Raw genomic sequence first — 26,355 nt, forward strand, 5'->3', positions numbered from 1 at the left:
CCTACTATATGCCAGGGATTGTGCTAAGCACTGGAAATACCAAAGAAAGCAAAAACACTTCATATGTTCAAGGGGCTCACAGTTGACAAAATAATCACTTAATACATATTTGCTATTGTTGGAGAGACATTATGCAAACAACATAAAAATCAGGTTAGAGGGTAGGTATTAAGATTAAGGAAGATTGAGAAGGACCTCATGCTAAAGATGGGCCTTTAACTCAGACTTAAAAGAAAACAGAGAAGCTAGGAGGTAGAGATGAAAAGGAGGAAGGTTCCAAGCATGGGGAAAACCAGGAAAAGTGCTCAGAGTGAGAAGATAATGTATTCCCTGCAAGTAACAAGAAGAGTGCCAGTGACGCTAAATTGAAAAGTACATGGAGGGGAGGAAAGTATAAGAACACCAGAAAAGTCGTACACACATATTTGTGTATTTACACACACACACACACACACACAAAGACAGACATTATGTATAGTATTTCACATCCATAAACCCCATACCTTTGCAAAGAATTTTGTGTGTATGTCTAGTATGGCTTCTCATATAACTTCTTTGAAATCAAGTTTGGCGATTATAATTTCAAAGAATTTGGATGTGACACCATCCATTATTAAAAGTATTGTACTTTAATAATCCATCAGTCAATCTACATCTACTGAACATCTGCTGTATACCAGGCAATGTTCTCAGCCCTGGGAGTAGTGAGTTTCTTTATTATATTTTATGCAATTTCACATAATATTTTATCAAAATAATAGACACTAAAAGTTACTGATAGTGTCTTGATGTCCTACCTTAGCAGAGATTCTTAACCTTGAAACTGAATTTTTTTGAATATATACTTAGACAACTATAGTTTTATATAATTGATTTCTCTATAATTTGTGTATTTTATTTAACAACATTATTCTGATTAGTCCCATAGGTTTCTTCAGATTATTAAAGGGGCCCATGACACAGAGTGGGTTAAGAACCCTAGCCTTAATATGTTTTCTCTTTCTTCCTTTACTATATCATGTAGATGTCATATCTTTTTAGCTTTTGCTTTTAAAATCTGAAGAATATGCTGTTTACAATGTTATCATCAGTGCTAATAAATAATCTTATTAAATTGAATATCATATGCCTAAAAATAAAAGTATTGTGCTTGCCTTCTTCTAGAGATAAGATAAGGTTTCATGTGTATGTGCATCTAGAAAGAGAAGTATTCTATAAATATTTTGATGCTTTGATGAATCTGTGACGTCACTAGTGAAAATATTCTGTGCCCTGGTTTAGATCACATTCCCTCTGAGTCCGTTCATCCTATGTGGTTATTATCCACTTTCTCCTATAAATTCTTCCTTGAAGATCTAGATATCTAAACGCCTTCTTCTTTTTCTTAGAGAATCTCAGGAATTCCACTGTTTTACTAAAGCTATCTGTCTTATACCTCAGATTCTTACTACATGACTGGCCTACCACATTTCAAATCATATCTAGCAAAATAATATCTCCTCTGTTGCTTCTTTTATACATTATATTTATTGATATATTAAAGTCTATGCTTTTTATTGCTTTTTCTGTTACTTATAATTTTAATTCTTCAGAAATCTTTGTATTAAATGATTTATAACTGTAGCATTATGGAAAGAATACAGGTGTTAAAGAATCGTTGGCCTTTATAGCACAAGGCTATTAGAGATCATCAAAACCATATACATTTCCTGAATGTAATATAGCCTGATCACTTCGTAATGAAATTCTAGGCCCTATTCATGTATGTATGATCTCTCCAAGTTACACATATTGATGAACTAATTTGACATGCACACCATAATCTGGACTATTCATTTTTCATCCACTTTGGTTTTGTATTGTTATTTTGATCTTTTTCTTATTATTCGGGATTTCTCCAAAGAGATTTGATGGTCTTCTGGGGCTCAAACCAGTGTGTTTGACTTAAAGCAATGTGTATGGTGTGAATAAAAACGTTTAGAGAATCCAACTATTAATAGGAAATCTGTCCCTTTTGGACCTTACACAAAATATCTCCCATTACACTGGTGAACAATTGAACAAAAATATATTTCCCAATTTATCATTTTGTTTGTTCTCATTACTCAGAAGATCACTCCAGTTAGGTCTGTCATGAAGTCTTATGTGATTTGATGTCACATAAGAATCATATTGTCTCAGGAAAGCCTTCATGGCTCATTTTTACTTAGATATGTTAAAGATTTTCTGAAAAGCTGTAAACAGTTAACAAAGTGTTATTTTTTTTTCACACACAAGACAGAAAATCACCTACATAAGCTTGCCTCTTCCCATATCTTCATCAAGGATTTCTTTGACGCATGCATAGGCCATTTTATAAAAGATTGTATAAATAAGAATATGCAGGCCTTTGGATAGATTGTTGTTAATTCCTTTTTCATGGTTTTTTTTTCCCCGTTTTCTTTTTCCTTCCTTCCTTCCTTCCTTTCTTCCTTCCTTCCTTCCTTCCTTCCTTCCTTCCTTCCTTCCTTCCTTCCTTCCTTCCTTCCTTCCTTCCTTCCTTCCTTCCTTCCTTCCTTCCTTCCTTCCTTCCTTTCTTCCTTTCTTTCTTTCTTTCTCTTTTTTTGTAAAATCCTCCTCTGATTTTTTTCATGCTTTTGAGATCTTTATAAATAGCTAAAAATATAGAACACTTGAAAGTTGCTATTCCTTTGGAAAATTAATATTTTATAGAAGAATATTAGTTTATTTTCTAAATGATCTAGTATTTTTAAAAAATCTTTCCTGAAAATAATTGGCTTAGTTTGAAAGAATGGGACTCCTGTTTTCAGAGAAGATTTTGGCATATTCTCTTCATTAAGAATAATTAACTGTAGACAAGGTTAATATCCTTATTTTTATTTCCTACCCTCATGATTTCTCAGCCATACTTAAACCTATATACCCACCCTTGGGAGAGAATATCATTCCATGTTTCAGAAGAAGAAAAATTTGAACTACGGAACTGAATGTTGTATGGTAGTTGATGGATAAATATAACATTTTTCTTTCTCTCCAAAAGTGTTCTTTTTTTTCTGTGAGAGATTATATTTTGAATGTACTTAGAGTTTTGCTTGATGTTGGCAATGCACTAGAATTTAATGAACTGTGGTATAGCAGAGAAGCTAAGCAACAAAGTAAATGTGTGATAGTTTATGCTTCACACAAGGACTAGAACATCCCTAGCTGGCACCTTTGTTTCATCTGAGCATTTGGAGGTATAGTTATTTGTGTCACATTTGGTTGGATACAAACTGAGATTGAGAACAATTTAATCTACTAGCATTCATGATTCTAACTAATGAAGTACAAATGTTTTCTGTAATTGTTCTTTTTACTTTATCCATCATGTCATGACCTTTTGCAAAGGAAAGAGAACAGTTTGTCTCTAAGTATTTGAGGCTGTTTGAGATCATCCCTTCCAATCATTGAAACTGAGCTTCCCACTGATAATGACTTGCCAGCTAATTGACCTGTCAGGGCTCTGCATTTCAGAGCTGTTGATCATCACAGTCTGGGGTTTGGTGAGTTTGGGTTTCAGTTTTTTGAGAGTTTGTTTTTTTTTTTTTTTTTTAGGTTGTCTTTTGTAAGACTTTTTCACTCCATGAAAGTATAAAATAATTAAAGAAATTAATTCTGTCTTACTTGTTCAGAAAGGCTGACAACATTGGTTGACATTAATTAACAACATTTATTTGGTGAGAGCTTATGTAGAAACTTTATCTTGCTTTTTTTTTTTTTAAGCGAATTTACTCTGGGTATAGGATTAACTCTTGGGTTGTTATAGCCTCATAAATATACACTAAGTGTTAAACTGTTTAAGTTTAATTCTACTAAAAGGCCAGGTACGTTGTAGGTGATTAGCAGATATTTATAGGATTGGTTGAATGTATGAGTGAGTAAATGAATGAATGTGATTTCAACTGAGCATATTCCAAAGATTCTGAGCAAATCTGCAGATAAATGACATCACTTTCTAATCCACTTCAAAGTACATTTATAACTTTCCTATTTTCTATCTTTTTGTAGCCGTAGCCATAGTTTCCTCAAAGGTACAATCCAGATCACAAATACTAATCTTTGTTATTTTCTCTGTTAGTGGATGGAAAAAGAGTTTGAATTTTCTTTGTCTCAAGCCTCCAATTTGATTTTTCCTAGAGCAATACTTTGTAATATTGGAGACAGGAAGCTGGTTTTCATCTGTGTCTCCTGCAGGGCAATCATTTCGTATTAACTAAAGCCCAGTGGCAGATGAGAAGATGTCAGTGTCGAAAGACTTCATTTCTCTTTCATTCCTTTCTAATTTATACTACAAACCTTACCTTCTTAACAGAGGTGAAGGACAAGGGCAAGGATTTACAGAGAGGAGTAAGCCACTTATTACAATCAATGCATTTGGATTTTTTTTTGCTGCAGTATAATGAAGAGACAGGAAGAACATAAAGCAAAAATTAAGGAGATCACTATAAAAGAGATGGTAATACTCAAATTTTCTTTACCTCTGGTTTTTAGGTTATCTCCACTTGATAGATTGATCAGTAAGGAAGAGTTAACTTTTCCTAAGCAGCCATAATTACATAACTTTTACACTCTTCTCTTTTGGAGGAGAAAATTTGTCAATAAAAAGGGAAAGTATCCTCCTAATCAGGAAAGTTCTGGATTCAAAGGTTACTTAATGTCTTAGTGCCTAAGAGACGGAATAGAAATCTAAATAGGTAGAGCTTCTTCACTAGTAGTTCCCTATTCCAATAAATTTACCACTCCCTCCAAAATAAGAGCCTACCCTATCCTATCCTATTCTGGAAAAACATTTAAGATCCTTTAAAATCTTAGCATGGTTGTCTCTTGTCTAATTTTTTAATAAACTTATGCTTGCCTATGTGAAAACAAATACTTGAAGCTTCTCTGGATCTTCAGAGCCAAAGCCCCAAATATAGGATATAGCCTGTCTTAATCGGCTATACTGTTTTGATTTTTATGTTCAGCCCAAGAGCAAGTAACTATTACTTTTATATTACTAATAGACTTTTAAAAAGTATGACATTTAAGTTAATTTTGAATGCCCTCATTTTCACACTTGGGTAAAGATAATTGCCTGATACTTGAATGAATACAAGGGGGAAAAATTTTATTTAGAGGTTCTTATGTTCCAGGTCTTATGGATATGTATATTGGTTTACTTGTTGGCCAGTAAGCCATTTTCCACATCTAAGACAATATTCCTTTTTGAAGAAGGAAACTTTAGTTACTAGTTGACCATGAATTATGATCTGTGTCTTCAAATATGGCCAAAGAGACCAATATAAAAGTATCAGTCCCTTCCACACAGAGACAAGGGAAATGTGTGCTATGATTTGTGACTACAGACATTATTAAGGAGTTTGTCCTTGTTTCCAACATGGTGTCTTAGATTTCAAGAAGCCTAGAAGATCCTTCTATCTACATAAACTGAAGAAAGTGAATAAATTGAGCTATAGTTTATCATGTTTTAGTCATTGTTGTTATGTAACAACTAAATTCAGCAAATAACTGTTTTCCCTGAGGCAATTAGGATTAAATGACTTGCTCAGGGTCACACAGCTCAGAAGTGTTAAGTTTCTGAGATCAGATTTGAACTCAGGTCCTCCTGACTTCAGGACTGGTGCTCTAACCATTGCACCACCTAGCTATCCCTGCAAACAATTCTTAAGTGCATGGCATTGGACTAGGCACTGGGAATTAAAAAAATAATAACAGCCATTTCCCCTCAAGTAGCTTACAGTTAAATCAGGAAAGTATGACATTTAAACAAATAAGTATGATGCAAGTAGAATTTGAGTCAGCAAAGTAAAGTCATATATGCGGAGTATTATAAGAAAGTTGAAACAGATAACTTATCAAGGAACATCTTCAGGCTTAACTAGGGTACCTGCCCAGAATTGAGAATGTGTCTAACATGGATAAAGTAGGGAGTTTTGTTCTGGACTTACTAAAGGGAGATGTGAATTTCTGACTTAGACACAGCACTCATTAACAACTTATAAGAGAACTTCCCTTTTGTTTTCCACTGCAAATCTATAGGACTATTTATAGAAAGCTGATCACAGGAACTCTGTATGTTAGCATCATACAAGAAATGAATATATATAAGGAGAGCTAAATTTCAAGGAAATAGTGATAGTGTGAACGGATTATTCCACTATAATAGATCCATTTCCATATGAGTGAAACGACCTTTATAAAGTAGGAAATTCCAGCTTTTCTTTTACTATAACCATGTACTACAGATCTGTATCTGAGGTGCATTTACAGATCTTACCTGTTATTTTGTGAGGCTAACTTCATTTTGTTTGTTTCCTAGTCATGGCTATAAAATAACTAGTCATCAGTATATTATCCCTCATAAGCTCTGATGTTGTTAACCCATCCTAGATGGGTTAGGTACTTGTTATAGGTCATAGGTACTTGTCATGAATAGATGGACTGTTGTCCTTGATGATACCAATAAGAAAGAAATAAAAATTTATTTTGCCACTCCTCCATCTTAGTTAAAATTTTACTATTAACTTAAGAGTGTAATCCTTGTGGTTCTGATTATTCAAGTCTATTTTAAAGAATATTTCCATCAAGGTAAGGGAAACATTAAAAATGTCAGATACTGCCACTTCTCTAAGAAAATAAAAAAGTAAATAAAAACAGTCTAGGTGGGAGGAGGAATATGGAAATAGTTCTGTCCTATATTCTTTACATGCACCTGCATAGGTTTGGTGTTTTGTTTTGGTTTTTGCCTTTGTCCAAAAATAGCAGACCTGATTATCTAATATGATTTGTTCACTACTGCCTTTGATGTTGTGGTGTCCAGTAATTCTAAATTGTTGATATTTTCAATATTGCATTATTTAGCTGGGGATTGAAGTTGTACTGGGCTGTCAGAAGCATAGAGGAAATATGTCTATTAGAGTGGTTCTGAAGAAGAAAATATTTACTTTCCCAAAAGCTGTCACTGTCTCAGAGGCACTTATAGAGGATTGAGCTGTCTAATAATTTTATAGGCAATGGAGATCCATGGAAGGTTTTTGAATAGAGAGGTGATAGGAATGTAGGTTTTTTTGTTTGTTTGTTTGTTTTTTGAAAAGGTACAATTCCTTTAGAAAAGAGTTTGTATCTCTGAATTGTAGGGCAGAGACCAAGTTATAAAATGCAGAAACCCGCTATTGAAAGAAAACCATTCAGAGATAGATACCCTGATGATATGGAAAAAACACTGATCTGAAATCAAAGACCTGGGCTGACCAGCTCTCCCCAAGTACCTGTTTTCTAAACTTGGAGCAATTATATCTTCTCTGTGGGTGTCAGTTTCCTCACCTATAAAGCTCAATGGTTTCTAAGGTCCCTTATCTAATCTAATCACCAAAAGTACTTTTCCTTCACCTGGTCAACAGGATTTCCCAAGTGGGCACTGGCAGAACAGAAGAAAGAGTGTGGGGGTGGAAGCAGGGTACAAGGTGATCCCTGGAGGACTCCAGTAGCTATTCCTGGCCTTGGCATAACTTATTCATATTTGAAACAATTGGTTTTTTGGTTGTTGTTGGTGTCTTGTTGTGGTTTGGGGGGGTTTTTTGGAAGGTGAAAAACTTAAGTTTTAGTTTAGTGTTCTAGTGATCCCTGAAGCCTATCCATTATGATTTTCTTAAAACTACAAAGTAATGATAATGATGATGGCAAAGCATGAAAACTTTCCTCTGTTTACATAGATAGCAAACAGATAAATAGAAAAAGATGGAAGTCATACAAATTAGCTTCCTGTCCAAGCAACCTGATCAACCCCAAAAGAAATCAGACCACAGATAAGAAATCAAATTAAAACAGAATTTAAAAATATGACCCAAAATACTGATACTGTACTGTAGGTTATGGTCTTGTACCTCAGAGACAATCAAGGCACAGGTTCATAGATTTAGAACTGGAAGGGACTTGGGAGAACATCTACTTAGATGCCCTCATTTCACAGGAGAGAAAACCAGGGGGTAAGGGGAAATGACTGAAGTCATCAGCTAATTAATTAGGTAGTTAATGACAGAGACAGGGTTTGAACTCCCATCATCTGATTCCAAAGACAGTGCTGTTTCCATGGTACTTTGTAGCTTGGACCATACTAGTCCAATCTTTGTTTCTAATTGTCACAAAAACAAAATAGGAAACCAAAAAAAAAAAAAAGATTTTAGGGGAATTTTCTGGGGTTTGGGCTCATGTTATTCTAAGCATCTCCTTAAACTCTGCCTTAACTGATTCTGCATCAAAACATGAAGTTTCGTGGACAAAAGCCTTTTAAGAAGTTTGGAAGGTGATTTCATTCTGTGTGTGGTAGACTCCTTTGCAGGCATTACTAGTCAGGGTAGCATCGCTCGTGAGATCAGCTTAGCAGAGGCTGAGAAAAGTGCAACACTGTCCCTCGAATGGAGCCCTCTTTTAATTGATGTGACTCATGTAGGAGACAACACAGAGGCAATAGAATTGGTAATTTGTTTCAGATAAGGTTTTAATAGAGATGCCTTTTTAAATAGTAACCAGCAAAAGAATCTCTTCTTTTAAGGGGTATCCATTTATAGGACTCAGCTGTTGAAGCTCAAGGGTAGCATTAGGTTTAAGTTTAATCTTCTGTATACTGTAATTTACAATGCTGAGTTAAAGCATCATACATTCAACTATTTCAGTCATTTGCTGTGATAAATAGCTATTGCTCTTGGCAGAACAGAAAAGCCATTCTGCTTTCCATTTATGAATATTGAATTATTTCAAGCTGCTCTCAACTTTACCTATTAAAGGGGAAATCCCCACTGATAACAATTCCTCATTGACCCCAAATATAATTTTCCTCTTCTGTTTATTTGTCAAATCCTGGTCCAGAGAGTAGTTTTACAGAGCATGTGGGTTTCTAGTGAATATTTCAAAAAGTTTTTTATTTTCCTTCAAAAGCTTCAAGTGCAAATTTTGCTTACATCTATATTTTGGGACTGACTGTAGTAAATTGATGAAACCAGTAAACACATGGCAATGAGGATCAAGAGAGAGCATTTTTTTAATATAAGTGATTGTCTGATACTAGAAAGGAGGATGAGGAAGGAAGGGGAAATGGGTTATGAGTCCATTAGATTCTTGACAGTGGGGAAGTGATTTATAAGCAGGTGCATTGCAGCTGATAACACCACATCCTCTGAACGATTTCTATGCTGCATTGCAAATCCAAAGTGATCTGTCTTATTTTAACCCTGTTCAGAACATGCCTAAAATATTAAGACTAGAAAGGACTTTAACAATGATCACATCTGATGTCTCATTTTACATGAGGAAATCAGGACCTGGAAGGTTCAGGTATTTGTCCATGGTCACAGAGCTGGCTTTTGATAGAACTGACACTAGCACCCAATTCTCCTTTCTTAGGAATATGCCTTCTTTTTTTATTGTACCATGTTTCTATCAATTCTATCAATGATTCCTATATCATTTATTTAAAATTCCTGCTGAACTTCCAATCTTTCTCTATCTAGAATAGAGAACATTAAATTTTGGGCAAAGTACTATGGTATGCGCTAGAATTACATAGATGAAGGAGAGGATTCTTTCCCCCCCCAAAGTTCACAGTTTAGTAGGAATAAAAGAGACAAATAAGAATAACTTTAGCATACATTAAAATATGATTCAGTGCATAGGAGAAGTCAAAGGGACATGATCAATTTTAAAAGAAGGGATCATTTCTGTGAATGTTGTGGAGGTGGGGAGGTAAGATACATGGAAGAGAAAAAAGGGAAGGATTTCAGAAAACAGAAATTTAGAGAGAGTCCATTCTATGTAGGGGATAATGTTGTCTGCAACTGTTTGGGACTAGGAGAGGGCAAGACAACATTAGGGGTTAGCTAGCTCTAGTTTAGCTAGAGTTTCCAGCCTGTTAAGAGGAAATGACACATACACAAATGATTGTAATACAGAGTACTACTTGATCATTTGATTCATCAAATTTATTACCTATCTGACATATTCAAGACACTGTGCTAAGATACAAAAATGTTCCTGCCATGGGAAAACAAACAACAGATGAGATGTAAACAAATGACTATAATTCAAGTTAAGAGTTAGGTAAGATAAAATATCCCTAGAGGTTTAATCCGGGAGTCTTTCCCAACAACAAAAAAGTTTGGCTCTTCCAGACTTGACCTCATGGATTTGCATCTGTTCCTTATAAATACTGGAAATGTCATTGACATCTGACGTCCATACACCATACTTTTTCATCCCCAAGCACACTACCAGTACTACTTTTCATCATCAAGATTTCTAAAGGAGAAAGATTTATCCGAGAAATAGCTGAAACTGTTCTCGTCAGAGTTGCCTTTTAAGAGTGTAGACAACTGTCTTTGGTCAAAATAATTATTCCTAACTAGCAACCCTGAACAAAAATACATAACCATTTTAAATTATTTGCCCAGTAGAAAAATGAATTTGCCATTGGGGGGATCCTCCCTATGTTTTCTAGTTTCTAATTCTCATATTTTCTTATACATTATTAATAGTTCTCTCACTCTCATCCTTTCCTTCATACCCTCTGTATGATCCCAGTCCTCTTCAATAGCATTTCAAAAACCATTTCAGGTTCCATTATGGAGAAGTGATTAAATTATATGATCTGCCTTTTCATTTGCAGACTTGAAGGTGATCAAAACCAAAGTTTTGGTCATTCATATGCTGCTATAGGCAGCTCAATGTCATCTGCATTAAAATAAATCAGACCTGTAATCTGATTAGTCATTTAGTATGATGAGAGAATTGTATAGAGAAAAATTCTGAGGACAAATTTCATGTAAACACACTAATGAAATGGTTTGAGCAGTACACTGAGCAAAGCTTACTTTGCTTGTTAGTATTCTAATACAAACATAGACACGAATACAACTTTATTTTGATAGCATCTCTCATTCCAAAACCATTGATAAGTTAGAGAAAGAGGAAAAGCAATTTGAGTACATAGTGATTTTCAAGGGACTAAGCAGTGGACTAGGATGCAGGAGACCTGACTGCTTGAGACTGCTGGCCGTCTGTGATGCTCTTCAGTGTGGTTTCTGTCTTCCTTGATTGGTTCATCTGTAAAATGGAATTGGTGATGATTATAAGGTGGTGATGAGAAATAACTAATTTTAAAAACTTTGGCATACATGAAGTGCTATAAATATGCTTCACCACCATGGAGAAGAAGAGATTTTAGTCAATCTTGATAATGAGGTAGAAAGACAATGGCAGCAGGTGTGATAAAGGGAAATGCCATCAAAATGACAGAAATGAAATATCCTGAAAAGAAACAAGGAGCCAGTTCTGTAGGTAGGGAAGAAAACCAACAGATCATGCATGGAGCAAGTTAAAGTAAAACTCTGAAGTATTTAAAAACAAATGAACAAAATTAAAGGTTTGAACATCAGGACTAAAGCCTGAAATAAATAGGTGGAATCAAATTAAAGCATTATAATTGACTTTTGTTTTAAATTCTAGATTGAGTATCATCCACTGAATTTCAGCTAGAATTTCCAGGTAGAAAATATGGAGATGGAACTCTTGAGTGGGCAATTCAGCTGAGGGCACATTGCAAGTTGGGGAATTTACAAGACAGATGCACAATGTGCGTCTTTTGTCCAAAAAAGCTCTTCAGAGTCCACCAACTCTAGCTGGCACAGAGGAAGCCACAAATTAGTTTGGTTAAGAGTAGGAGTGAGCCAGAAAGATACTGAGTACAGTCAATTATCAGAATTCCAGGAAATTATTTGTATGGTTATCTATGAAGAGTCGCAATGAAGAGAGAGTAGGGAAGAACAGAAAAAGTCATTGAACACTAGCTAGAGCCAACCTGTACTCTGCTAATGTTGTAGTGAATGAATCATGAACTGCTCTCTGTCTGCGCAAGTTAACCTGAATTTTGTACTTGGATTTTAAGTGTCCCTCAAATCTACTAGTGGAAAAAGGGTGGCCCTAGGTAGAAGTGTGATTGCCAAAATATTGCCTTAAAGCTGGCTGAAGCAAGTAATATGAATATGCACAGGACCTGAAGAGCTCCTTCAAAATCAGAAGTGATTTGTCATCTTTCTGAGGCTTTTCCAGCACTGTCTCTGTCAGAGACAGATAAATGAGGCTGCATACCTGTGTCCAAAAACAGGACTGTCATAGCTTCAATGAATGTCCGTAGAACTGTCATTCTTGTGGGTACAAAGGACACAGATGGGTGGGTCCAGCCTTAAGAACTGTGACTACTGCCAAAATCTTTTGTCCTCTGCCCCATTTATATGCATGGAATACTTTCTTAGAATTGCTGAGTGTACTGCTGATCGGTCTGGTCTGTCTCTCATTTCAGAATTTTGAAGTGACTCATATACTTGAGAACTAGAAATTTGATGTCTGTAGTTCCACAGAATGATACTAATCAAATCAGTTTCTTAACAAAAGCCAATATTACTTACTGGGTTTAAAATATCGAAGAGTTATATTGATTGTTATAGAAAACTTTGGATCCAATCCTTCAATGAGGAGGGAAATTCACATACTGCATATATTTTCAGATATTTTCTATGTATGGGCTTTTTCCTCTCCAAAAAGTACTATTTGTTATATGAAATGACTTTCTAGGAGGGGGACAGGGAAAGATACTTGGAATAACTATGATGATATAAGAAATAGAGGATATCAATTAAAACTTATAAAAAGGGAGGGGGAAGAAAACTTACAGACAGAAAATCAAGATTAGTAGAGCTACTGAAACTGCTAGTTTTCAGTGACGAAGTCACTAAATCCATTTATGGTTCAAAAGATGCTGCTATTTTTCTAATCAGCTTTCATTTCCAATAGCTTATTATCACATGACTACAAATGCCTGAATGTTCATGAGAGTACAGTGAGCAGAAAAAACTTCCTGCCTGCCTGTGAAAGTATTCCCATAATAAAATTACCATGAGTAAAATATTTATGTCTGATTCAGTGCTTAACACTAAGTACTAGAACATAATAGATACTTAATAAATACTTGATTGATTATTGATTGATTCTCTCAGATTATAAAATCAAAAACCCTAAAGTCATATTTGATAACCAGATATGGGCATTTTAGCTTTGTTCTGTTCTGTGGTAGTAGAAAATAGTCTTAAATGTAACCCCCCCCCCCAATAAATTTGGGCCCATGATAAAATTTTCTTTTTAAATTAAAGATTTGGGTGAAAGATATAAATGACATGGGATTTTATGTTAGGAGCATTGGTTCACATTATGGATCTGCCATTTGCTACTTAAACAAGTTGGAGCAAGTCACTTGCTCTCTCTAGTTCTAGTCCCTCAGTCAGTTCTTCATTTATAAAAGCCTAGATGAACTTTGAAGTTCTTTCTAATGGGTGGATTGAAATAGATAGCCTCTGAGATTCCTTGAAGCTCTGGTTCTTTAGTCCCCACCATGTAAAAACAGCTATTCTGTATCAACAAGGTAAGCCAATAAGTCAACCTAAGTAAAGCAGAATACCAAATGGCAGCACCTAATACAAAGGTCTTGGGTATTATCACTTCCCCTTTTCAGTTTCGGTTTTCTCATAATAAAATGAGCCTTTTGGACAAGATGAGTTCTCCTAAAACCCCTTATAATTTTAGAATATAACATTATTCTCTTTGCTATAAAAAGAGGCAATTTCTAACATTTTCTAAAAGACATTATCCAAAAGATGCTACAGTGACACAAAATGGGAAATATACAACTTTTTAAATAAAATCTACAGATATTAGTGATAGATTGTTACAGTGGAAAAAACAGAAGGAGCCTAAGAGTTAGAAGATCTGGTTTTAAGTTCTAATTTTACCACTTTACCAGCCATGTGACCATAGGAAGTCACTTATTATCTGTACCTTACCTATAAAATGGGAATAATATTGCATTGATTGTATTGTAGGAGCATAAATTTAAAGAATGAGTCTTAAAGGCTATATATTCAAATCTGATCTCAGACATCTGTTAGCTGTGTGACCCTAGGCAAGTCACTTCACCCTATTTGCCTCAGTTTCTTCATCTGAAAAATAACTTGCAGGAGGAAATGGCAAACCACTTCAGTATTTCTGCCAAGAAAATCCCAAAAGGGGGTCATGAAAACTCAGCCATGACTGAAACAGCTTCAACTACAACAATAACAAAATTAAGTTTGAATTCAGGTTTTGCTACCTATGCAAACCTGGACAAGTCAATAAGTTCCCAGTTTCCCAAAATTTGGGAGTTGAACTAGATTATTTCCAATTCTAAATCTATGAACCTGTGATCCAACTAAAGCTAAAAAGAAGCAAAATTGATTTGTTTATATCTGATTTTTTTTTCCCTATTTGTGCTATAGTGGTGATATTAGTGAACAGTGAAATGACCAAAAGGGAGAGAAGTAAAGGGCTTGGATAATCAGCTTCTGTAAATAGCTGTGAGTTAGCTACATACTTCAATAAGTAGACTATATGTATACAAAAATTTTTGTTTTGTTTATGTATATGTACACATAACTTCTGAAATAATCTCTAAATTTCATTCATGATGAAATGAAATTAACAGCTTGATTTGCTTACTCCTTATGAAACTGAGCCAGCTATATATACTCTCTCAAGCCCACACATTTACTTTGGAGAGGTTACTATATAGAGCATGAGCATTTTGTGCAAAGGGTACAGCCCATTTGTACATCATATCATTTGAAAATATTAAATGCAAATGGTGACTTTTTTCTCCTTTGAATTTGCATCTTCAAATTGATTTTCTATTTACTAGCTTTATAACAAAAGTAAAGTAAGATATTATTTGGGTCATGCAGGCCAAAAATATGACTGCTCCCTGTTTAATCTTATGGAGCCAGGACTTAAGTCCTAGGACATCATCTTTTGCATTCCTTGCCAAGATTAAAAATGCACTGGTCAATGTATAAGTGTTTGACCTTGTCTCATGGAACTGGGATAGTGGGATTTTGTAAAAATTATGAGAAATTGTACAGATGGAAAAACAAGCTGGAAGCTTTGCTCAAGATTGACTTTTTGCTCTCTGATTTTTTTATAGCTATGAGTAAATTAGGAGAATCAAAGTACTGCCCACTTAATATGCTCCTTGCAGAATAAGGGACAGCAAGCAGGAGTCTGTTGTAATCAGCACACCTTGCAGCATTTAAGCTAAATCTCCAGTAGAAGAATGCCTGTCTGGTTGCTGAATAGAAAAGCTGAAATAAGACTTGACTTCTTTGGGAAAACAGTACATAAGCACCAAGGGAACAAGAGTGTACACTACAAGGAAAACATCCCAGATAGCAGGTTCATAAATTATAGCTCAAAAGACATTTAAAGGTCATCTAAACCAATCTCCTCAATTTACAAATGAGGAAACCAAGGCTGAGAGAGGTAAATAGCCAAGCTGGGCTTGAACCCAGATTCTCTGGCTCCAGATTCAACATTCCTTCCACTATACCATGCTGCTGCCTTTGTTTACAAAAGTTTTTCCCGTTGGGTTACAATATTATGTTGAAGTCTTTAGGTACTCTGTCAGGATTGGATTGAAATTTTCTAGCCTAAGAAAAGCTATGCTCCATAAAAAGTTATTTGCTGTGATTCCAAATGACATTTACATAGGGAAATGAGAATATAATAAATTAGATGTTACTGTGGACCTTAGGCAAGGAGCCCAAACTTCAAAGCTAATCTTTTCTGTCAGGATAGTCACCTACTTTCCAGAAATATAATTCCAGCTTTGGTGATGAGCTCACACTGGAAGGAAGTAAAGAGAATTGGCTTCTTATGTCTAAAGGGAATCCTTCCAGAACTTCCCACAAAGACAACTACTAATCTGACCTGCAGATATAGTTTAAGGAAGTGTATAGATATTTTTAAGGGGGGACACATAACTCTCTGTGATCATAGTGAATGGATTTATGGCATGAGTGGGAGGAGTGATAAGCTAATCAATTTGCAGATTATTTTAAACTGAAAAAGAAACAGTTTATAACTTTCATGACAAGAATCAGAAGAGTGTTATGGATAAATTGGCATGTAGTAAGAGTTATGAAAGGAGATTCAATCATGACATGAAAAATGGTTCCTGTGTAAAGGATTAATCAAATTCTCTATACTGGAGTGAGGGAACTCCGGGTAGGCAGCTGTGGCCCTCTTTAAATTACACATCCACCCTGCTCTGAACTGCTTCGCTAATAGGAAATATTAGATATGGAAGTAACTGAAGTAGAGTATAGAGGAAAGATGAGCAAAATGGAATAAAAGTTTATGTTGGAAAAATACATAAAGAAAAATTTGATAAACTAATGTTTTATCCGGGAGAAACAAGGAAAGCAACCTCTAATGTAGTTTATAAATACAACTTGCAAAAAGATCCATGTTGTTGCTATTCACTGAAAACAGAGCCAGCAAAGTATCATTTTCCAAAAGATGACAGCAAAATAAGGAGGGAAATGAGGAAATCCCCAGGAATGGACCAAGACTAAATGCATATCTTGGAAGTTTAAGGATCAGTTCCATCAGTTAGAGTACAAGGTGAGTAGCTAACTTACTCATTGTATTCATTCCTTCAAAAAGGACATACCATTGATGTTTCAGAATAATTCCATTCTAAAATATTTTGTCCAATTTACAGATCGGTAGGGGGGGGATTTGTTTTCCTCCCATATATCTAAAATTTGGAATTCAGAAAATAACTCTTTATGGGGAATATTTTTTTAAAAGGAGGAGAAATGAGTAATACTCTTAATGAAGTAATGATCTAGTTACAGAGATAAATATAAAAAAACAGCTAGAGAACAATTCAAAGTAATATATAAATAAGAATGAGATATATTCTGTATCACATGTATACAATAATACACATACACAAAGATATGTGTGTATATATATGCATATATATAAGAATATATTTGTATATGTAGATATATATTCCATCCCATGATTTTTCATTATATGTAAAATGTATAATGGCTTTTCATTATACATTTGATTTTTCTTTATAAAGAAAAAGAAAAATCATTTTGGGCTAAAATTATTCTTAGAAATCCCCATGGAATAGGTGATTATTAAGTATGCTTTGAAGAAAGCATAGAATATGGATTAGTGAGAGCAATGAAGTTGACATTTTAGATTGGAAGAATAGTTCAAACACAGAGGTGAAGTTATGCATGACATATTAGAGAGTTTAGTAAGTAATTCACACTGACCAGAATAGAGGTTTCATGTTAGGAAACAGTAGCCAGATGGAATAGTTAAGGAAAACCAGGTGATGAAGATCCTTTAATATCTGGCTGAGAAATTGAGTATTCAGTAAGCAGTAGGGAGCCATGATAGATCCAAAGTCTTTATTTTTGCCTCCCTAATTCCTTGCAGAGTGACTGGCACACAGTAGGTGCTAAATATTTGTTGTTGAATAGTTGATGATGATGAAGAAAGAACAGGGGCTTGGTTTTTATTTTGCTTTGGTTTGGGGGGATTTGGGTTTGGAGGGTATTTTTTTTTAAATTATTCTAGCAGTGATTTATAAGTATGCAATAAATTCCTAAGACATTTGTGAAATTGGAATATGTAATTAGATAGAAAGATGAAAAAAAAAAAGTCTCCCAAGTTTTAAGCCTGGGGAAAGGGAAGAATGAATTGTAATACCAAGTTAATATGATCTCTCTAAGGTACCTTCCAGCTTAAATTTCTGTAATTCTATGAAATGGGGAAATTGGGTAAGGGAATCGGGTATATAGGGAAGGGAAGGGCAATTTAATGAGTTGCAGATAGTTGGAGAACTATGGAGATTACTATGGTAATGTAAGATTACATTTAGAGATGCAGATTTTAGAAGAATTTATGTATTGATAATAGTTGAAAGCATCTGGAAGAGATGAACATAGAGTGAGACATTGAGAGAAAATAATTTTTTAAAAAATTGTCATATGTTCTTAAACTCAGGTAGCTAGAAAAACAAGAGAAAAACCAGAGAAATGAAAGGTTATAGAAGCGAAAAAAAGAAAGACTTTTAAAAGAGAAAATCAGGGGAAGAGGGAAGTAGGGAAGAGGAGACACCTATTGTGTGACATTCATATTAGCAGATATTTGTCTGATCCTTTAATGTTTACATAGTACTTTTCATGTTTTCTCATTTGATCAATCTAAAGAGGAGAAGGGCAATGAGGACTAGAAGGTAACCTTAAGATAGTTCCTTCTCTGACTTTTAATAGTTTCTATGCTTTAATTGACATACCTATATTGTTAATCACTTTGCTGATTTTTTAATCTATTCTTTCTTTCTTTTGGTAAATCATAATGATTTGCACATACAGAAAAATCAGTACGGTTGTTCCAACTGCTGCCAGGAGATGCTGACAAGTGAAGAAGTGTAGAGGAGAAGAAAATATACCAAACATTTATTTTAATAAGGCTCAGAACCTTAGTCATTTAATAATTTGCCATGGATAATTAGGTTTCATTTTTGAGAGCTGCTTCATTTTTAACTCTCTATGCTCCAATAAGAATAAGGTTGCATGTATATATAAGGGTTCCTGGTAGGAAATATCCGTTATGCTTCTCTTAATTTCCTTCCACTTTCCCACTTCTTTTCTACTTCAGTTTATTTGCCCGGGTTGTCTGTGTGGTTCCATAAATTGATTTGGCCAAGAGTATGGGTATACCCACAGGTACTAAGCAGATGATATTCCAAAATTGCTCTAGGCCAAGTTATTTTATTACCCGGGTTCTTTTTGATTGAGAGATCCCTTTTCATCTGTTATTTTCAACTGGGATTCAGGATACCCGGATTCCAGTCCTGTTTCAGCCACTAACTGGCTATATGAATGTAGTAGGCATGTTACCTAATCTTTCTAGTCTTCATCTATGGAAAAAAGCATTAAAACCAGAAGATCTAATTAAGAGATTCCTTCCAGTTCAAACCTTCTGTAATATTCAATTCAGTATTCTTAATCCTTTCATTTGCAAGGCACATTAGGAAACCCTGAAAGAGGAAAATAATAATGCTTTCCCTCAAGGAGTTTACAGTCTAATGGGAGTATATGACATGTATACTACAGGTAGAATACAAGGTAGAATGTGATAAGGACCACTTTCATCTGAGAGGATTAGGAAATTCTTTGTGGTACCAGAGCTGGATTTGTCCACTGCATTTCTAAAGACTCACATGAATACTATTTTTGTGTGAACTCAATTGTTATTCCTGGAAATAATGGAGGAATAAATATCTCCCCACCATTAGGTGGGGAAAATAAAATAAATGAAAAATAAAATAATTAGGGCAATAAGGATAACATGAATAAATAAAATTCAGCTTGGACCTATTTCTCTTCCCCTTAAATGGTTAATACTTCAACCAAAAAATTGTATAACTTTGGGCCCAAATAGACAAAAGTTGTGATTAAAGACCTTTTTAATGCCTTAAGCAACCTGTTCCTTGAGCCTCAGAGAAGTGAATAATATCCAGTCTCTGTAAGAGCTCCTCTTTATGGAAGAAATGATAGTTCAGGCTAGATCTATCAAGAATTAAAAAGCAGTTAATTTATGCAAAATAATCTTTTTATTTTTCACATTTCCTTGTTCATTTAATCTTGTTTATTTAATATTTTTCCTAGTTACAGTCAAAAAAATTTACATTTGTTTCTAAAATTTTTGAGTTCTAGGTTCTCCTCCTTATCCCTTCCCACAATTAAGAAATCACTTGTGAAGTTATGCAAAACACTTTCATAAAAGTCAAGTTGTGATTAAAAAAAACATAACTCTCCCACTCTGATGAAAATAAAAACCCTTGAGAAAAATTAAGTTTTAAAAAAAGAGAGAAATCTTACATGCAAAATATGCAAAATAATCTTATATCCTTTGACTTTGGAGGTTTTCCTGAGGCACTCAGAAAAATAGAAGTCTCTCTGCAAAGAGTTCATCCCCTAGAATCTACTTATAGAAAATAGCTGCTCTTGGCCTAGAGGAACCTACAGAACTTAAAGAAACTCTCCTGGAATTAAAAGAAACTATCTTTTAAAGAAAACAGTATGAAACTAAAAATTTGCTCACTTTTAAGGCAGGTGGATCATGATCACTCTTCTACATTGAGCATAGGGAAAGTTTAAAAGTTTTGTAAAACATGCAGTGGATAAGTGCTCTTTCTTCCAAGCAATCAGACTGCCTTGGGATCCATCCATTTTCCATTTTATATTAAATCATTACATATTTATAGCACTGCTTCTATGTACCAGGGTCCATGTATCAAATGAGGCAATTCTTTTTCCAAGAAAAAAGCCCACCTGTTTTGGTAGTAGGCTTGATTTTTATCATGAAATCTATACCAGATATACTTAGTTTATCTGGAGCACAACAAGGACTTGTTTATTTGGCCATGGTTCTGTGCTAGGTCCTTTAAAAGCCAAGTTAAGGAGACAGAGATCCTTCCTTCCTGAATAAACTTTCCTGCCATTTTGAGTTGGAAGACTCTTCCTGTTTAATTTTCATTGATCTCTCTTTTCTGCCACACTATCACTCCCACCCAAAATCATTAAGAATCAGTCAACATTTACTATTTCTTCAGCACTGCTCTAGTTGACTTGACTTTGCTGGTCATTTTGGAGGGACACAAAAAAACCATTAGATTAATTAGAATTCCTGTCCACGAAGAAATGAGTTGAGGGAAACAAAAATATACATGATTAAATTTGTGTATAATAGGACATTCATATCCACATACATATGAAACAGTAAAGTGAAAAAAAACCTATCATTATAGCTTATACTTTGTGGTAGGATGTTAGGATTACTAAGTGAGAACTCAGGTTGTCTGGATAGTGACAAGGTGAGAATTCAGGTTGGACAATTACAAGGTGAGAACTCAGGTTGACTTGATAGAAGGAGCAGGCTCATTGGCTGAAGTGGTTCTTCCCAGAAGCCCTTGCATTATCCCACGCCCATTCTCTGGGAGGATAAAAGAGACAGCATTGGGCGCAGAGATCAGATTGGCCTGGAGAAGGATAAGAGCTGGAGGAGATTCAGAGCCAGGATTCAAGAAGAAGACTCTGCATTGCATCAGGCTTGACGGGGCTCTCTGCAGGAAGGGAAGTCACTTCTAAGGACAAGAGTTAACAGCAACTGCCTGGAGACAACGGTTCGTTACAGGAAGAAGAATCTGTCGGAGAGATTTGAGTAGAAGACACAGCAGATCTCTTCCCAGAGAGCGATCCGGCAGCTTCTAGAGACGACAGCTCGCTACATTAGAATTTGATGGAAGTTCAGCTAAGAGATGAGTGTGATCTTAGAGTGTGTTCAGTTGTGTCTGACTGATCCATTTAGGGTTTTCTCAGCAAAGATACTAGAATGGTTTGCCATTTTCTTCTCTAGTTAATTTTACAGATGAGGAAACTGAGGCAAACTAGGTTAAGTGATTTCCCCAGGATCACACAGCTAGTGACTGAGGTCAGGTTTGAACTCAGGTCTTTCTGACTCCAGGATTAGGAAGATTGTTTCACTTTGCCCTGCCTTAGTCAGACCATATCTGCAACACTGGAACCCAATTGGGTTCCAATCCCCTGAATTTTTTTTTAATTTTTAAAATTTTTTATTAATTTTATAACATTTTTGACAGTACATATACATAGGTAATTTTTTACAACATTATCCCTTGTACTCCCTTCTGTTCTGAATTTTTCCCCTCCTTCCCTCCACCCCGTCCCCTAGATGATAGGCATTCCCATACATATTAAATATCTTATAGTATATCCTAGGTACAATACATATGTGCAGAAGGGAATTTTGTTGTTGTTGTTGCAAAGGAAGAATTGGATTCGGAAGGTAAAAATAATCTGGGGAGAAAAAGAAAAAATGCTAACAGTTTACACTCATTTCCCAGTGTTCCTTTTCTGGATGTAGCTGATTCTGTCCATCATTGATCAATTGGAATTGGATTAGCTCTTCTCTATGTTGAAGATATCCACTTCCATCAGAATATATCCTCGTACAGTATCATTGTTGAAGTGCAGAATGATCCCCTAGTTCTGCTCATTTCACTCAGCATCAGTTGATGTAAGTCTCTCCAAGCCTCTCTGTATTCCTCCTGCTGGTCATTTCTTACAGAGCAATAATATTCCATAACATTCATATACCATAATTTACCCAACCATTCTCCAATTGATGAGCATCCATTCATTTTCCAGTTTCTAGCCACCACAAAAAGGGCTGCCACAAACATTTTCAAGCCCCTGAATTTTAAGACAGATCTTGATAAGCTGGTAAGTGTCCAGAAAAGATCAAGACAGTGAAAAGCCTCCATCATCATGCTGTGGCAGAATTGAAGGAACTAGGAATATTTAGCCTGGAAAAGATTTAGGGGGCACAGAATAGCTGTTTTCAAGTCTCTGAATATCTGTAATATGGTAGAGGAGTTATACTTGTTCTTTTTAACGCTAAAGAGTAGGTAGAAATGATAATGAGGCAATGTAAAGAAACATAAGCTTAAAAGGAAAGCTGTCCAGAAGTGGAATTAATTGCCCAAGAGGTAAGATAGCTTTATGGTGTTGTTTAGGTTTAATATATAGGAGAGTCTTCTTTAGGTTGGACCAGAGCAAAGGTTCTTATTTTTTTTGTGTGTCCTTGGACTCTTTTGTGAGCCCATGTGTTCTTCCTTTGAATAAAGTTTTTAAATGCATAAAATAAAATAATATGATTGCAAAGGAAACTGATTGTATTGAAATACAGTTATCAAAATATTTTCTTTTTTTAATTTATAATTTTTTTCACAGTATATATGCATGAGTAATTTTTTTATAATATTATCCTTTGCATTAATTTTTCCAAATTATCCCCTCCCTCCCATACAATCAAAATATTTTCTTAGAAACAAATTATGAGACTCTTAGTTAAGAACCTCTAGATCTAGCTCTTGAGATTCTGGAATAGAGACGTGGACAGGCAGAAAATGATGAATGAAGTGGGGCTTTAGCTGGTCCTAAAAATGGATAGAATTTGGAAGGGGGGAATCAAGAGGAAAGGAACATTTCCAAATGAGAACATTTTAAAAGCACCTAATGTTCACTTCTCAAGCACAGAAGTAGGCACCTTTTAGGGTACGAATACAAAAGTGAAGTAGTCTCTGCCTTTAGAGAACTTCCTTTCTATTGAGTGATAAGAATGGTAATATTACAAGATAAATGCTAAGTAAATACAAAATTATTTAGAAGAAAGAACTAATAGTGAATGGTATCAGGAAAAACTTCTTGAAGGGGGTGACACCTCAGCTGAGCCTTCAATGGAGCCAAGAAGTGATGGATGAATAAGTAAGGGCGTTCAGACACGGAGGGACAGACTATACAAAGATATGGAGGCTGGAGATGGACTATTACTACGTAAAGAGACATATATCAGTCATCTAGAACATAATGTTGGAGGGAAAATAATGGGCAAGTCAATCATTATGGAAAGACTGAGAAGGGCTTCCCATGCCACTCAGAGTGGTTTATATTTTATTCTCAAGAGCGAGCCACTGGTACTTCTTGAGCAGGGGAGAGTGACATGATCAGACCTGTGCTTCAGGGCTACTTGGCAGCTGTGAAGAAGCTGGATTGGAGATGGAAGATCCTGATGCAGTGAGACCAATTAAGAAGTTATACAATACTCTGAGCAACAGCAACTTCGTTAAGAGACAAGAATAAAAATAGTGCTTACAAGAGTAGATAGTGAAGAGAACAACCTGACTGTAGAGTTCATGTTATAGAGTAGAAAAAAATTCAGTTGCTTAGAAAGAACCAAATTATGAAGTTTGTGTGTAAAACAATGCAACTGAGTTAGGACTAGTTCAATAGAGATTAGGAGTAGATTACAATCTTCCAATTGAAGAAGCTCAGTACCCATGGAGGTCAACCTTCTTGCAATTTGGCTTCTAAAATGACTTGTCCAAGGTCGTGCTGCCAATATGTGTCAGAGACAGGTCTTCTTGGCTCTCTAAATACTTCATCACACTACTTCCTCTGTGATCAATGCAGACTCATTATATGTTCCTAAACGTGGGAATGGGATGATAAAAGTGATATTTCAGTAAGATTTCTGGCGCTAAAGAAATTGAAGTCAGGGAGATTATTTAGGAGGCTGTCAGTAATACAGGAATCAAGTGATGAAAAAGACATAAATTAGCATATGCTGGCAATAAAGGAGAAGGGGTGAATTCAAGACACATTTTGAAGGAACAAATAAGAGGACTTGGTGACATATTGGATGCAAAGAAATGAAGGTGAGTGAAGGATCAAAACTGACTCCAACACTCTACAGGGAGGGTGGAAGTTGGGATCAATTTACTGTTGAATGTACTGAATTTTAGGTGACAATGAAACATCCTAGAGAGAAGACTGCCTGTAAACAATTAAAAATAAGAAACTGGAGCAAAGATGAGAAGCCATAGCTAGAAATGTGGATTTGGGAGTATAGAGACAACTCTATAAGACTCTTTTATGTTATAGAGCAACCCTAATAAAAATCATAGAACAAGTCTCCTACACACACACTCTCTCATACACATACACACATTCACACGTGAACAAAAAGGGAGTGTAGCAAATAGAACCTTTGAGATGCCCACAGTTATTGGTGAGGAGGAAGGAGGTCAATCAAAAATAATGAAGGAGCAATCAGAGCCATAGGAAGAGAAATAAAATATTATATACAGGTTTGTCCCATCCAGTTTTGTTAATTTTTTCCACAAAAAATGTAGGTGAAACAGTGGGGAAGGGGACAATTAATACAGACAGAGCAATATAATAGGAGATACTTTGCCTTGAAAGGAGGAGGAATGGCAAACAGATAGAGGACCATGGTGATTCCTAAGGAAGTCCTGGATACTCCATCCGAGATATGAATGCAGAACATATAGGCAAATGCTAGGTAAAGCAACTGAGATAGCCCAGGGTAGAGTGATCTGGGGAATTGGTTAGAAAGGAAGACTTTGAGAAGGTAGCAGGTTAACTAGGTGAGGAAGATGCTCTTCTGAATTGCTAGGAAGGCCCAGAGAAAGAGTATAACATGGAAGAGGAAGAACTCAACTGGTGTCCAATGAATGGACTAATTGCAATGTTAAAATAAAATTTCTAAATGTTTAAAATGGGAAGATTGGTTTATAACTTATTAATAATAGCAGTCTTGACTAGGACAACTTTATACAAAATATTCATGTAGAGTCATGGAAGCTACAAAAGAATAAATTCAAGAACGCAATGAAAAAAATGCTAGGGAGGGAGGAGTGGTCAACAGACCTGTTTTCCAATCTTTGCTCTCTCACACAAAACTGGGGCTCTGAGTAGGTCATTGCACCAATTTGCTTCAGTTTCATATTTAGAAAATGAGAGGTTTGAACTAGATGGCCGCTGAGGTCTCTTCCAGCTATGTGATCCTATAAGGAGGGCACAATATAAATTTCAAAAAGGTTGAGAATGATGAGAACTGAGGGGAAAAAAAAAAAAAACATTGGATTTCATTTACCCTTTAAATGCATGTGAATTAAAACTAACTTGATTTGGAGAATTTTGTAATATACCTCATGATAATTGGATACACTCTGGAGTATTACAAAAACATCATTGGGAATCACTTACCATCATTAAATTGGCAAGATGAACTCAGCCTTGCAAACAGTCTCCAACCCTATTGAGCTCAGGGAAAAAAAATTGAATCTGTCTGCCAAACTTATGATCATGGGTCCCATTCTCATTTACCAGGGCCACTGCCTAATTCTTTCTGCTGTGTCCCAGGAGTCTGCAGATTGCAGCCACACATGAAGTTCCACTACATGGGCAGATTCCCAGAGACAACTGAATGGAAGTAGAATGAGAAACAGAATAGAATAGATTTTTTTTTCAGGTCCAGTGCTTAATTTCCTCACATGTCCTGAAAACTTCTAGTCTAGAAACTGTTTTCCTTTACTTACTAGCTACATAAATTAAAACTGATGGTGGGTATGTACTGAAAGCTCAAGGACACTTAAACCCCTCTTTGACTTCTTTATTGATAGCTGTGTGCTGTGCTGCTTTCCCTTCCTGTATGGGACCTAGGGGTCTGGGAGACCTGGGAGTCCAAGACTTGTCTCAAACTCTTACTAGCTGTGTGACCTTGGACAAGTCATTTAATGTATTTGGACCTCAGTTTCCTCATTTCTAAAATGAGGTGAATGAACTTAATCTAACCTCTGAAGTCCTTTCCAATTCTAAATCTGTGATTGTAAAATCTTTAGGATTTTAGATAAGATACCAGTCTTTTTTTCATGTGACTCATTTTAATTCATTGTATATGTACCCTTGCTCCATTTTATAGTAA

At 35.5% G+C, this 26,355-nt stretch overlaps 1 protein-coding gene across 8 annotated transcripts in view; it reads left to right on the forward strand.

Annotated features, from left to right (window-relative positions):
• The window catches only part of ATXN7L1 (ataxin 7 like 1), a 241,256-nt gene that overhangs the window by 96,283 nt on the left and 118,618 nt on the right, over positions 1-26,355 (forward strand). The window contains exon 1 of one of the 8 annotated variants that reach the window (XM_074268388.1): positions 2,648-16,572. The exons of the other annotated variants lie outside the window; for them this stretch is intronic. The gene's annotated coding sequence lies outside the window, so the exon portion shown is untranslated. Of the gene's footprint in view, positions 1-2,647; positions 16,573-26,355 lie in introns of those variants that run through there. 8 annotated transcript variants of the gene reach the window in all.

The sequence above is a fragment of the Sminthopsis crassicaudata genome, chromosome 5 (genome assembly GCF_048593235.1).
Source record: "Sminthopsis crassicaudata isolate SCR6 chromosome 5, ASM4859323v1, whole genome shotgun sequence".
NCBI classification, from domain to species: Eukaryota; Metazoa; Chordata; class Mammalia; order Dasyuromorphia; family Dasyuridae; genus Sminthopsis; species Sminthopsis crassicaudata.